This window comes from Ambystoma mexicanum, chromosome 11, assembly GCF_040938575.1.
Source record: "Ambystoma mexicanum isolate Mex_15411 chromosome 11, UKY_AmexF1_1, whole genome shotgun sequence".
Lineage (NCBI taxonomy): Eukaryota > Metazoa > Chordata > Amphibia > Caudata > Ambystomatidae > Ambystoma > Ambystoma mexicanum.
This window is the reverse complement of record NC_090934.1, coordinates 530,404,898-530,418,333: the sequence shown is the minus strand read 5'-3', so window position 1 is coordinate 530,418,333 and position 13,436 is coordinate 530,404,898.

The following is a 13,436-nucleotide window of genomic DNA, read 5'->3' as shown; positions in this document are numbered from 1 at the left end:
TCCTCCACTCAAAACCACCTCAACTCTTCTAATCCCTATCAACTATTCTCCTCAACGACACCTCTCTTCGCAATCCACTGCTCTCTCCATTCACAAATCGTACTCCAGCAAAAGCCTTCACTACACTTCCTCTTCTTGCATACACCCCCAGCACCTCTCTATTTCTCAGACTGAACTTTGCTTTGCTTCTACATCTCAATGTCTTCCTGTTGATCTTTTGAATGTGCAGTCTGGGTGTATTAACACCTCCTTTATCTCCAATGTCTTCCTTTCTCATTTTCCTTCGCTTGACCTTATTACCAGTGGGTGAAGTGGGCGGGAGCAGTCGTGAGCGGTGCTCCTCTACTTCTTTTAATTAGGTTTGACCGTTCCTATACTTTTATTTTAAAAAGAAACCGTTCTGGAACGGTTTCGTTTTAAAATAAAAGTGTAGGAATAAATTGAAACTTGCACTTTCAGTGCACTGCACTAGACATTCACTTAATCTGCAGGCACATGTGTTTTGGGGTTTGTATTGTGCATGGGTGGGGCATGGCAATGGGGTTTGTGGGGAGTGGTGCAGAAAAGTAGGGAACATAGTTCCACTACTTCTTCTCGTACACTCCGACCACTGCTTATTACCTATACATAAACTTGGATCTCTTCCTCTGATTCTGCAATTTTGCTGCCCTTCAAGACCCTGCCTACACCTTCACCCACTCTCTCAGCCTCACTGTCAAGGGTGGTGGTATAGGACTGTTTTAATCTTCTAATCTTTCTATCTTGCCTACTTCCAAACCTCTCCCAATGGTTCTCCCTCTTTTGAATACACTATCTCCACAATCACTGTCCCCTACAACATACATATTTTCACGGTCTATTGGCCACCTAGTTTGGTAGTTCAATTATTTGACCACCTCTCCCAACTTATTGACTCTCACCCTCCCAATCACCCCTCAATTGTCATTGGTTACTTTAACATCCCCTCTCTTACTCTGCTACTCTATCCACTGATTTTAACTCTCCTCTCCTTAACAACTCCCATTTTTATGTCCACTCTCTGACCACCCCTTCAAATAGAATCTCCCTCGGCCAAATGTTCAAATCCTTTCAACTCTCCTCCTCATATCTCCACTGCTCCGTCTCCCTTCCGATCACTCAATCGTCTTTCCCTCAATTTCCACTCCTGCTTTGTCCTCACTCTCTACATATAATACTATTGTTACTAAGTGCAATTTTACCTCCTGCGAACTCCCAGCCTACCTCTCTGACTTACACCACTTTTTCCCCTCCAATGCTGAACTCACCTTTCCATCCACTGACAAATCCTTCACAAACTTTAACACTGCTCTCTATGCTCCCTTCTCCTCTCGCTACCCTCTTTCCACATTCACTCCTATATCCTCCCATCCATAGCCATGGATTACATGTCTCATATTCACCCTAAAAACAACAATGCAGAAAAAGCCTTGAACTTGCCAAAGGTAAAAACACTCCTCAGATATCCAACTCTACCTCACTGCTCTTTGAAACTATACCTCGGCTCTTTACACTGCCAAACGTGACTTATATCTCTCTCTCATTTTCTACCAATCCTTCCAAACTAGGCGACTCAAAACATCCCTCAACTCAATTCTCTCACATCCTAAACCCTCCTACATCTCCTCCACTCTTTCTGAAAATGATCTTTTTCTCTACTTTGTTTGAGACATTTCTAGCATTCACATTACTGTCACTACTTATCTTCTATCCCCTCCTCTTGCTCACTTTTCTCCACCACTCCTCTTCTCCTCTCCTCTGCTATGACTTCCTTTGTGCTCACCAACCCTGAAGAGATTCTTGCCTTACCCTGCATGGCTAACCCATCCTGTGCCCCTACTGTCCCTGCACTTAGTGAAGCACATAGCTCCCAGTGATGCGCCACATCTTACTTCCTTCTTCCACTCCTCTCATGATAATGCTATTTTCCCCTCATCGTATAAGTCAGCTATTGTCATCCATCTCATTATGAAACCTGGTCTCGATCCTCACTGTCCTGCCAACATGTGCCCTGTCTCTCTTCTTCCACACTATTTCAAAATCATAGAGCGAGGAGTATTCAATCTAATCACTGAGATTTGTGTTACTTGCAAGCTCTGGGACCCTCTTCAATCTGGCTTATGACCTCTGCATTCTACCAAAACAGCTCTCCTCAATGTCAGCAACTTCGTCTCTGCTGCACGTCCTGCAAACGGTTCTGCACAGGTTACCATTATTAGATTATGCAGAACATTCCTGTGTTGGTAAACGTAACATGGGGATGCACCACAAAACGTTCTGCCTTTTTCCTTCAGGGATACAAGAGCTTGCAAACTACTTTGTGAGATGAATTGATGTGCTACATGGAACATGCTGGGATTTCTGCTCAGAAGTCACACTCTGGTACTCATGAGCCCTGGTTTACGAGGCCATCGCCTGTCAGGTTTGGAACCATTGCAGGCACAACGTGATACATGCTAAAATAAATCCAAGCTCTCACAGTCCTCAGGGAGGGAATTTGTCAACCAACCTCCCTCACATTTTGCTGTTTCAGTGGAGGCCCAGAGCAGTGCAATAGGAACTGATGCTGATAAGAAGAGGGGCCACAATGGGCTACAACATTTTTCATTTCACATACAAAATGTGTGTGTGGGTGTGGGTGTGTAGGTGTGTGTGTGTAGGTGTGTTTGAGAGAGAGAGCAGGAACATGTGGTTAAACCTTGAGTGTGTGGATGTCAGGGTTTAGCAGAGCACTGGAGAAATGTTGAGAAGGAGAACAACACAGGTGAAGGACTGGGTCTGAGGCAGTGATGGGTCCAGAACTCTGATGTAAGGAAAATATGGCCCAGAACTGGGGCCTCTGGGGAGCATAATGACGGAGCAAGGCACAGCCAATCTAATTGGCTCCACAATGGGCTCTGGTGAACTACTGGGTCCAGAATTCGGCACAGATCTGCATATTAAGGCAAAATCAGGTAATGAAGAGCAAAGTGGGTCAATCCATAACATTGAGAAGCAAATGGGGTCTAGAACAATTTGCACGTGGTTTAACAGGGGCAGAGCTAGGCACTGGGGAGCATACAGGATCTGAAGAGTGTCATTGGTCAAAACTCTGGGAAACAAGCAGCATGAACATATGTTTTACAGTGGCGGTATATAATGTTGAGACAAGTTTCATGATTTGTTTTGAACAAAATTAGCCGAAAACTATGTTTTCAATTGAAAATGCGGATGTATACTGCTGAGACAGGGTTCATAGATTTCTTGAGCACAAGCAGCATTGAAATGTGTGTCAGAGTTGCAGTGCTGACGTATATTGCTGAAGCAGGTCTCACATGCAACATGACAATATGTGTTATGTACTGTTTTATTACTGGCAGCACTTCACTATTGTTTCTTTGGCATGTATTGGAGTATTTTGCGCGTTTACTTACAAAAGCAATTGTGAATCTAATGGTTTTTTTCCATATGTTTTCAGAAATGTTTGCTGTAAACTGCACCATTTGACTCGTCATTTAAACATGTCTTTCCTCCAGAACTCCCATTAGTTGGATTTCGCTTGCTTGCCGTATTCACTTGGCCAGGCCAATTTGAGAAGAGCCTTTACACCCCACCACTTTAAAAAATGACCAGCCCAACTGAGATTCACGTAGGTAATTAGTGAACTTTGTGCTTGTATCCATGGTAGGCAAGCAAAGGTAACAAATATAGACTACAAATCCTAAATTCCTGCTCCCAACCAGAGAAGCTGTTGGAAGGGTTCAGGTCCAATGCTGCCAAGTGGGGCACTTGTACCAGTTTCGCAAGTGACATCAAGGGTGGCGTGGTAGGTGACATTGGATGTGGTGATGTCATTGAACAGGGCGCAGGCAGTACAGAAATTGTTTAAGACACAATTGATGGCGCAGTACGGAAACGGAAAGACACGTGGGGGAATGGGAAAGGGTGCATGTAACCTATCTAGGGGTTGGGTAGATGGTGTAGCATGGGCATACAATGCAGGGCATACATTGTTTTATGGGGTAGTATAGTAGGGGCAGCGGGGCTGTTTGAGCAATATGGGAACATTACAGAAGGCATGTTTTGTAGGCCCAGGTTAGGAAAACATTCTTGTAGAAAGCTCATAATTAAGGGCAGCAGGCCTTTTGTGACAGAAATGATCATTTCTTGAATATTCTGCAGAAACAGTGTGCAGAATTGTTGCAATACTGGAGTTTTCCAGGAGAACGCAGTCCCATCAAAGTTGCTCTAGGGTATATTTTCGAATGCCACTGAGCCAGGCACCTGGGTGTCTGAGAAGAATTTGCAGAGAAATAGAAATCAAATACAGTTAATAAAAATCCAGCCATGGTGTGGTACCGTTTTTTCAGAACACATTTAGCAGCAAGGCATGGGAAGGGAGCTTGGGGTCCAGAGCAATGGGGCTGGGGTTGTGGGGCGCAAGACAGTGAGCCAATCAGCAGAGTGAGGTTTTGGTGTACCTATGGTGGAACAGTGTAAAGTGTCCTCGCTGATGTCCGCAAAGCACATCATTGGTCAGATTCAGTGAGAATGTCTCACCACTTGCCATCTCAAGATGTCATGTCCAATCAGTATGCAGTAATTATCAGTTTGTATGTTGAGCAATGCCAACCAATGACAGATCATGTTTTTGACTGATCAGCACAATCAAGTAATTGTAGGGTTATGTGGGAAGGTTTGTGACTTCACAAAGGATTTTAATGTGATTTTGTTCCAAGAAATGTTTTGTCCAATGAGTGGAAACCAAGGGATAGTTTGATATAGGGGTCAGACGTAATTCCACCAATCAGCTCCTGTGCCCTGCCCTAAAAATGTAACAAAAATGTTTTACGGTAATTTTGTAATTCATGTATAAAAAGTATAGCCGCAGTGGGCGGCATCAAGCTCATTTCAATCAGTTCAGTTCCACGTGGGCTGTCTGAACCATAGTTCCGAGCTGTGCGGGTCAAATAAATCTTTATTACTTCTTGCTTGGTGTAGACTCCTTTTTTGGATTACTCATTTCTTGGGATTACTTTTTTGGCAGAGGTCCCGTGATATAAAGCCATCAAAAAGATTTGCCTACACATTCTGAATCAGCTGGGGGCAATTTACCTTATGGAAAATATGAGGTTTATGAATTCTGAAAGGCCATATTAACCAGTGCATAATTAATTAATGCAGTTATACTTTAATACACACTTAACAGTGGAGACCAGTTTCTAAGCATGGGGCCGAGATTCAAACTTGTGTTGCTCTGCGTTTTGTTGCTTGCAAAACAGACGCAATGTCCTTGAGCTATCCTCCCAGTATACAGGTTGAGTATATTTCCTGGCAATCAAGTTACTTTGATTAGTGCTCCCGTAAGGTTTTTACAAAACATGATTTCTACATGTTCATTTTTTTTTATTTTTTCTATCGTATTTTATTGTACTTACATGTATCAAAAAATATGATTGTATTGTGAAAGGTTTTGTTAAAAACCACATCACAATAAGTAAATACATATATTGGCTGGTAGTCTAAAATTGGCAAAGTGCAATACATGTGTCTGCCACAGGCTGACTTTTCAGAAGCTGGGTTTTGGTACAGATTGGTACATCTTGATGTTAAGATGCCTACAATCTTTTGAAGTCATGGGTTTCACACCTCTGATCACGCTACTTATAAATATGTGAGTGAGTGGGTAATTTGTAGAACAGGCACTGCAAGCTAAATTGCCTCCTGCTGCTGGTCATCACCTTCAGTAGGAAGTTTACCGAGGGTGGACCAAGACAATCAGCCAGGGGAAAAAAAAAAAACATTTCAGCATGTTTGGTATCCTATCTAATGGAGATTAAAATGTACAGGATGTCGGCGAAATACCTGCACTTTTTTTGTTTTTGAGTAACCCTGAAACCTGAGCAAGCACAACTGCCCGACACCCTGTCCCCCATAATTCATTGCATATGACAAAAATAACTCTAAAAGGCTAGACTAATAAGGCAAAATAAATACATACACTACTAAAAAAACGAGACTGTATGGTTTACAGATGCTCATATTTGAATTAAATGTTGCGATAGCACACTACAAACCAAACCTTGACATTCATAGACTCGAATTCTAGTCATTCCATTTAGACTACCACCCTTCTGTGATTTATACAATACAAAAACAAATTAATTTGACCTTAGAAATTGCAGTCCTTTTTTTTATCAACAGCTCAATATACTTAATTTTTCAAATGAAATACATACATGAGAAATTATTCCTTTGTGAGTGACATGCTTTTTCAGAAAATAAATATGAAAATACATAGTGATAGCAGATCTAGACCAAGATGCCCACCATAAATGTCCTTTCCACTGGCTGCAGTAACACGTTTGGCTATTAAGTCTCCAGCTTTGTCTTGGCTGTTACAATGTGATTGCAATACTTTACCTTTTCCATACCTTTTTTAGTACTGGTCCTTACATTAATTCCACAACCAATGCTTGGAGAAAGATGTATACATCTATTATGTGTATGAGTGTGTGTACAGGTATTAATTTAGAGATAACCTAGCTAGTTATTAATCCAATAAACACTGTCCAAGGGAGTAGGCACGACCCTATGAAGGGCAGGAATGTTCTGATTTCTCCTGTAGGGGAATTCTTTTTTCAAGGTCAACAGCTTTTTCCAGATTCTGAGTGCAGAGCAAGAGAAGTGCTGTTATTGTCTTTATACTTCTAATTTTTTAAGTCAATTTTAGAAGTGGCTTGGTTTCGGTGATGAAAAGGCCTTGTTAAAAGGCCCACAAACACAGAAACACACATACACCAAACAGCAGTAAGAGCTTTGCACAGAATGCACTTCCGGTAGTAATCAAATAGACATAACATAAGCACATCTGACATTTGTTAGTTGTCTCACCTATAGGAAGGCCTCACTGCAAAAACACAACCTCATGAGCCATCAAGAATTAGTAGACCTAAAAAATACAATAAAATATGTCCACTTCAGTTAATCTGAGTGAGATGCACGCACACAAGGTCAGTGCCCCCGAACAGGGTATAAAGCCATGCTGCGGTTGGTCAGAACAGAGAGGCAAAGCTTATTCCAGGCTTTTGAACAAAATGCAGTGATTCAATTAAGATATTACATCTTCCAGCAGACCCCATGAGGGAAGAAGTAAAAGCTGCACATGGATTGGTTAGGAGTAAGAGGTGCAACAAGCTCCTTGGCATGAAATAGGTGAAACATGTAACAAACAATGTGCCTTCCCATGGCTTCAGAAACTAACACAATGCAGACCATAGCCCCGTGAGAATGAGGTGATGAGCATACAAGTGTAAGTCCCACATTGTAAACCCAGCTATATTTGCAGCCAAGCCTGGTCGAGTCACAAGATCAGGTGCACAATTGATCAGTGTATGAAGCAACTCCTGAAGAGAGCAGTAAGGTGTGTGAGGATGCTCTGGATATAGGAGAAGTACTTTATGTGATGGGTCATCAACTATAAATCAGGAGAATGGACAGAGGCATAGAGGAGCAGAAGTTTTATGATATCAGACAGTCATGCAGTCATGCAAAAAAGACTACCCTCAGACTGCTCAGCTCAAGCTGCGGAACTCATAGCACTCATAGAAGCGCATGCAGCATCATCGGACGATGACATCATCATATATACCAGATTCAGCTTATGTAACATCCACAGTACATTGAGGCCTATTAAAATGGAAAAGGAGGGTGTACAGAAGGTCATCTGGGTCATCAGTTCAGCACGCAGCAATGTTAACCAGGTTAATAGATGCACTAAAATGTCCCCGACATGTAGCAATTGTGAAGTGCGCAGGGCATACAAAAGGGACAGACCCCAGTTCACATGGAAATGCAGCTTATATTGCTGGTTAAATAGGAAGTAAAATCATGTCATAATGAATACAGCAGGAACAGTTAATCAGAACTATACAACTCATTGTCCATGGTGCACATTAGAAAGTTACAGGAACGAGTACCAGTTGAAAAAAATGTACTATGGGCGAAGCGAGGTGTACGTTATCACCCACTGACATGTTCGGGAGACAAAACAGTACAGGTAAAGCACACATATGTAGGCAAGATAAAGACACACTGCGTACACCAACAATCAGTAAGTGCTTTCCACTGAAAGCACGGCAGGTAGTAATCATATATACATAATATAAGTTCATCTGATATGTGTTAGTCATTTAACCTATAGATATGCCTCACTGCAGAAAGACAACCTCATGAGCCATCACGAATTAGTAGGGCTCAGAAATATATGGCTTATTCAACACAATAAAATATGCCCAATTCAGTTAATCTCAGAGAGATACACATGCGCACACACACACTCACAAGGTCATTGGCATCAAACAGGATGTAAGGCTGCACTGCCATTGGTCAGAATAGAGAGGCACAGCTGATTTTCAGACTTTTGAATGAAAAGCAGTGATTCACTTAAGATGTTGCAACATCCACCAGACCCCTTAAGGGAAGAGGTAAACTCTGTACAGGGATTGGCTATGATTAAGAGGTGCAACCAGCTCCCAGGCATTAAATAGGTGAAACATGCAACAAACAACGTGCCTTCGCATGGCTTCAGAAACTAGCAAGACAAAGGTAACAACCCAGTGAGAATGAGGTAATGAGCAGATGGGTGCACAAGGCAAAGTCAATCAGGGGAAAGACACACACTGCCCCCTGTAGGAAGACGTCCACCTCAGAGTACAATCATGACCATTTAATAATATTTGGAATATAGTGAATAATGTGCCCGACAATCTGACACCCATTAAATTACATGTGTAAATAAGTATAAATACAGAGTTTAGATGTGCACATGGTCCTGAAGTAAAGAGGCTATAAGCACTACATAAGGTCATGCGTACACATCATGAGAAAGGAAGGAGAAGGGCAACATGTTTACAATGAGAAGTCACAATATTAACTGTCAATTAAACAGTCACATGTTTGTTTGTTTTATTATTTGTAATGCGCACCAGGCCCAAGGGTATCAGGGTGCAGAAGAAACAGGAATAGTTTCAGTTTCAGTTTAGGTTACAGGGCTGTACATCTAAATACAAAAGGGTATATATACTACAAGGATAAGGTAAGCATATTCTATACAATGGAAGAATCAAAAACATTTGGTAATTATATACAGGCAGAGTAAGGGCAGAATTATTAATAAAATATTGTGTAGCACCAAGCTATATACAATGCAGAAAACTGGGGTTGAACCGGCAGGCAGTCCCCCTATGTTTTTAGGCAGTTGTTTTCTTTAAACCAGTTGATGATATTATGTCTAAAATGCGGGTAAGTTTGGTCTGCTCTTAGGGAAGGGTGTAGGGAGTTCCAAAGCTGTGCAGCTTTAACTGGGAAGCTGCACCCCCAAAATTTGGTGAGTTTAAACCTTGGTACCACCAGGCAATTAGAGTTGGCAGTTCTTGTTGGTCGATTGGATTATTTTCTGTTGAATCTTTCTGTAAAATATTGTGGGGCAGCATTGTTTAGGCATTTGTGTGTCAAGGAGGCAGTTTTTAGCAGGATTTTATCATTGGTGGTTAGCCAATTATTCTCCCTCCTTATCTCTGATTTGTGTTCTTTTTTTGCTATACCCAATGCTACTCCAAGGGCGTTGTTTTGGAGAATCTGAATTTTACAATAGTCCAATTTGGATAGAATTAGAGCTCTGGCCAAAGTGGTGCAACTGTTCGTCGATAGGATGGCTTGGCCGCTCTAATTAGCTTACAAGTGTAAGCAGTGGCGGAGGCCATAGCGTTGACCTGTTTAGTAAAGGTGAGGGCAACATCTAAATAAAAATCTAAGGTTTTTACCTCTTTGGCACCTTTAATGGAGTTGCCATTGATATTAAAGGTGGAGTATTTGTGGCCAAGTTTATTGAGATTTGGGATAGTACCAAGGATGATGAGCTCAGTTTTGTCATCATTCAGGCATAAACCGTGGGCAGCCATCCATGCCTGGTTGATGAGGTAAACTCTATTCACCAAGGCCAAATCCTTGTCATAATCTCCCGAAAGTGGTACGAGGATCTGGGTATCATCTGTATAGTTGGCGTAGGTGGTACCAAGACCATCCAGATCATCGAAAAGGGGCTTAGTGAATATGTTATACATTGTAGGTGAGACCCATGAGCCCTGTGGCACTCCACACGTGATAGGAATGGGGTCGGCGGATGCTGATGGTGAAAAGACTTGCATGGTCCTAATATTCAAGAAGGATTGTATCCAACATATCGCCTCTTTAGAGAGGTGCGGGCTGAATCCAAGTGATTACAAAGGACTTTGTGGTCCACCAAATCGAATGCAGCCGAGAGATAAGTAGAAGTAGCAAAGCAGATTTTCCATTGTCCTTCACTGCATCGATTTGGTCTTTAAGGTCTATCAGCACTGTTTCAGTCTTGTGTTGGGGCCTGAAGCCTGACTGATGGACTCTTATAATTGGTTCTGTTCTAGGTACTCCTGTATTTGGAGGTAGGATACCCTATCTAAGATTTTAAGCAAGAATGGTACTGTGGTAATTGGCCTGTAATTGGTGGGAATTGTTGGATCAAGTGATTGTTTTCTGAGGAGTGAGAGTACCAAGGACTCCTTTTGGTTGCTGCGGATAGAGCCAGAGGAGGAGGATGCATTAATTAGCTTTGAAATGAAGGGTGATAGGTCTCTGGCAGCATCTTTAATGATTTGGGCTGGGCATTTGTCACCCTGGAAATTAGAAGGTTTGAAGGAGAGAATGACTTTCTCTACCTCGAGGATTGAGACTTTAGAGAAGCTAAAGCAGAGTGTAGGTTTATGTAGGGGATTGGGGGTGCTAGGTTGTGGAATCATATTGGGAAGGTTTACTTTCGTATTAGCAATCTTAACCTGGAGGGATGCTACGTTGCTAGATAGGGCTTTTTGGTACACCAATTGTTTTCTTTCACCCAGTTATCTGGCACAGGGATCAAAGTTTCGAGTTATTTTAGTATTATGAAAAGTTTTTTTATACTTGAATTAGCTTGTGGGATTCTCTTATTGCAGGTATCTTGTTTGACAAGAATTATTTATTTCTTGTCAAGGGAGGATACATTGGTGAGGTTGGTTCCATTGTCATCAGTAGGTAGTTGCCTCCATGTAACTTTGCATTGTGTGTTTCCCTTCTGAAGGTTTTGAGGTGTGGTGTAAACCAAGTATGCAAGTGCATTTTAGGTTTACTTTTTCTCATTTATAGTGGGGCAATAGAATTTAAAGCTTCTTTCATGATTTTGTTGTATTCGTTGACTATGATGGTGGGATCGGAAGAGTCTGTTAGTGAATTGAGTGTTAGTAATATTAGAGGTAAAAGTTTATTTACCGTAATGTTTTTTTTGTTTCTAGTGTGGGTGGAGGGGGCTGAAGGGTTGTTTTTGATTGTGCACGTTTTAGTTGCTAATGAGAATGCTAGAAGGTAGTGGTCTGTCCATAACTGTGGGGTAATAGACGTGATAGAAACGCTGCAATTATAGACATGGGTGAGAATGGTAAGGTGATGCCAACCTTTGGGTCCCATGAGAACGGATGTGAAGTATTCTTTTTTGTTGCCACACTGTTCACACCTATGGGGGATCGAATGGGAATGGGGAATGGTATTTTCAATGGGGACTTACCGGTCCCGCAAAGGTCGAACTAGACCGGTAAATCCCCATTGAACCAGGGCAGACACAGTACTGGTAATGGTGCTAGTCATGGCGCTAATAGCGCCATGACTAGCACCAACCTCGGAATGAGGCCCAATCTGTTTCAAAACACTCTGCATAGCACACAGAGCATTCCATGACCAAGGAGTGGAATTTATGCAAGAAAAAGATCTCAATTTAAAAACCAAATCGAATACTTTGATCGAGCAACGAGATCCTCCTCAAATCATAACAGTACATAAAGCTGAAATGTTGTGGATCAGCATGTTCCTGCATTTCAGCAAAACGTTGGTTTCAGCAAAACGTTGGCGTTCACTCCTAAATGGAATATCAGCTATAAAAGTACTCCTAACATTAATAAAAGTACTAAAAGCATGGCTTTTAAACTGACTGAACTAAACAGCAAACTCTGCAGAAGAGAAATGGCCACCACAGACCAACACAAGAGAAACACCCAAAACAACCTAAATGTAATGAACTGAAACCTGGATACCCAACAAAATAACACATCTTAACGCAGACTAGGATAAAAGAACCTGTACCTTGCCAATCAAAATAACCCCAAGGAGAAGGGCACTGGACACCATCATCACTAAACCTACTAATAACATTTCCAATTTCCAATGTTCAATTATCCTGCTTACACCAGCCTCAAACACCAATATAACACACACATCCCTCTACATCGACAGAAACCTAAATCCATCACAAACCACACACATACTGCAGTACATCATCCACTCCACCTAACGTACACAGAAAAACAAACCATGGAAACACAAATCACCCAAACAACACCCATACTAAAAACACCATTTGACCAATACCGACCAAAACACACACGGCACACAGTGACCAATTTTCCCAAAAGGAAGCTACCAACAGCATATCAGAGCTCTGTAATGCTTTTCCCTCTCTCTCCACTAACTAACCCCCAGAATCGTCCTTCATTTCCAGAGCTCCTGGCATACATGAGCATGGCAGAAGTGTGCCATATAAATCACATGAACAGCTTTGGTAGCTGAGGAGAATTGTTTCGGAGAGTGTTTAAAGTAATACTTCTATCAGTGTAAAAAATATAATCCCTCCTGGGGGAACAATGTCTAGGGTTTTTTAATTGAATTTCAAGGTTTTTTTAAAAGGCACACAGTCTGTCTGTCATATCGAAGGTCATAAATCAAATTAATTATACTTCTACCATACAATTATTTTATTACTCATACTGTGCACTTGGCACACATTAAGATGGACAAAAAGGAGGTTCTGGGGCACTCTAATCTTCACACACACATTTCACTCACACCCCTCCACGTCATCCGGCTCCAAGGTTTCACACTCATTATGAACTATAATGTATTCCTCCCAGCACCTCGCAATACAAATCATACAATTGTCGCTTCAACAATATGTCCTGCCCATCCGGTTTGAAAATCACAGGACTTGTTAGTTTGGGGTTGGTGATCAAAGGGCACCTGATGCCATGAAATTCAAAGGTCTTATGTTTGAGACAGTTATATGGGCTATAACTCGTGGTCGCCTGTGGTTGGGCTGGGTCATGCTTTGTGAGATAACATGCACACTAGGCGCCGGTCTATGATTGCGGCCTTGTAGGGCACATTCCTTTCGACATCATTGCTATACTGTTAGAACATTTTAATAGGCGTTGTGGTGGTTGGGGGTGTGGGCTGTCTTCATGGGAGCTCGGGCATGGCTGGGGATTTCTCTTGTCTCACAAATTTGGCTCAAGTGCATGCAATTTCACATTTACTGTGCAGGT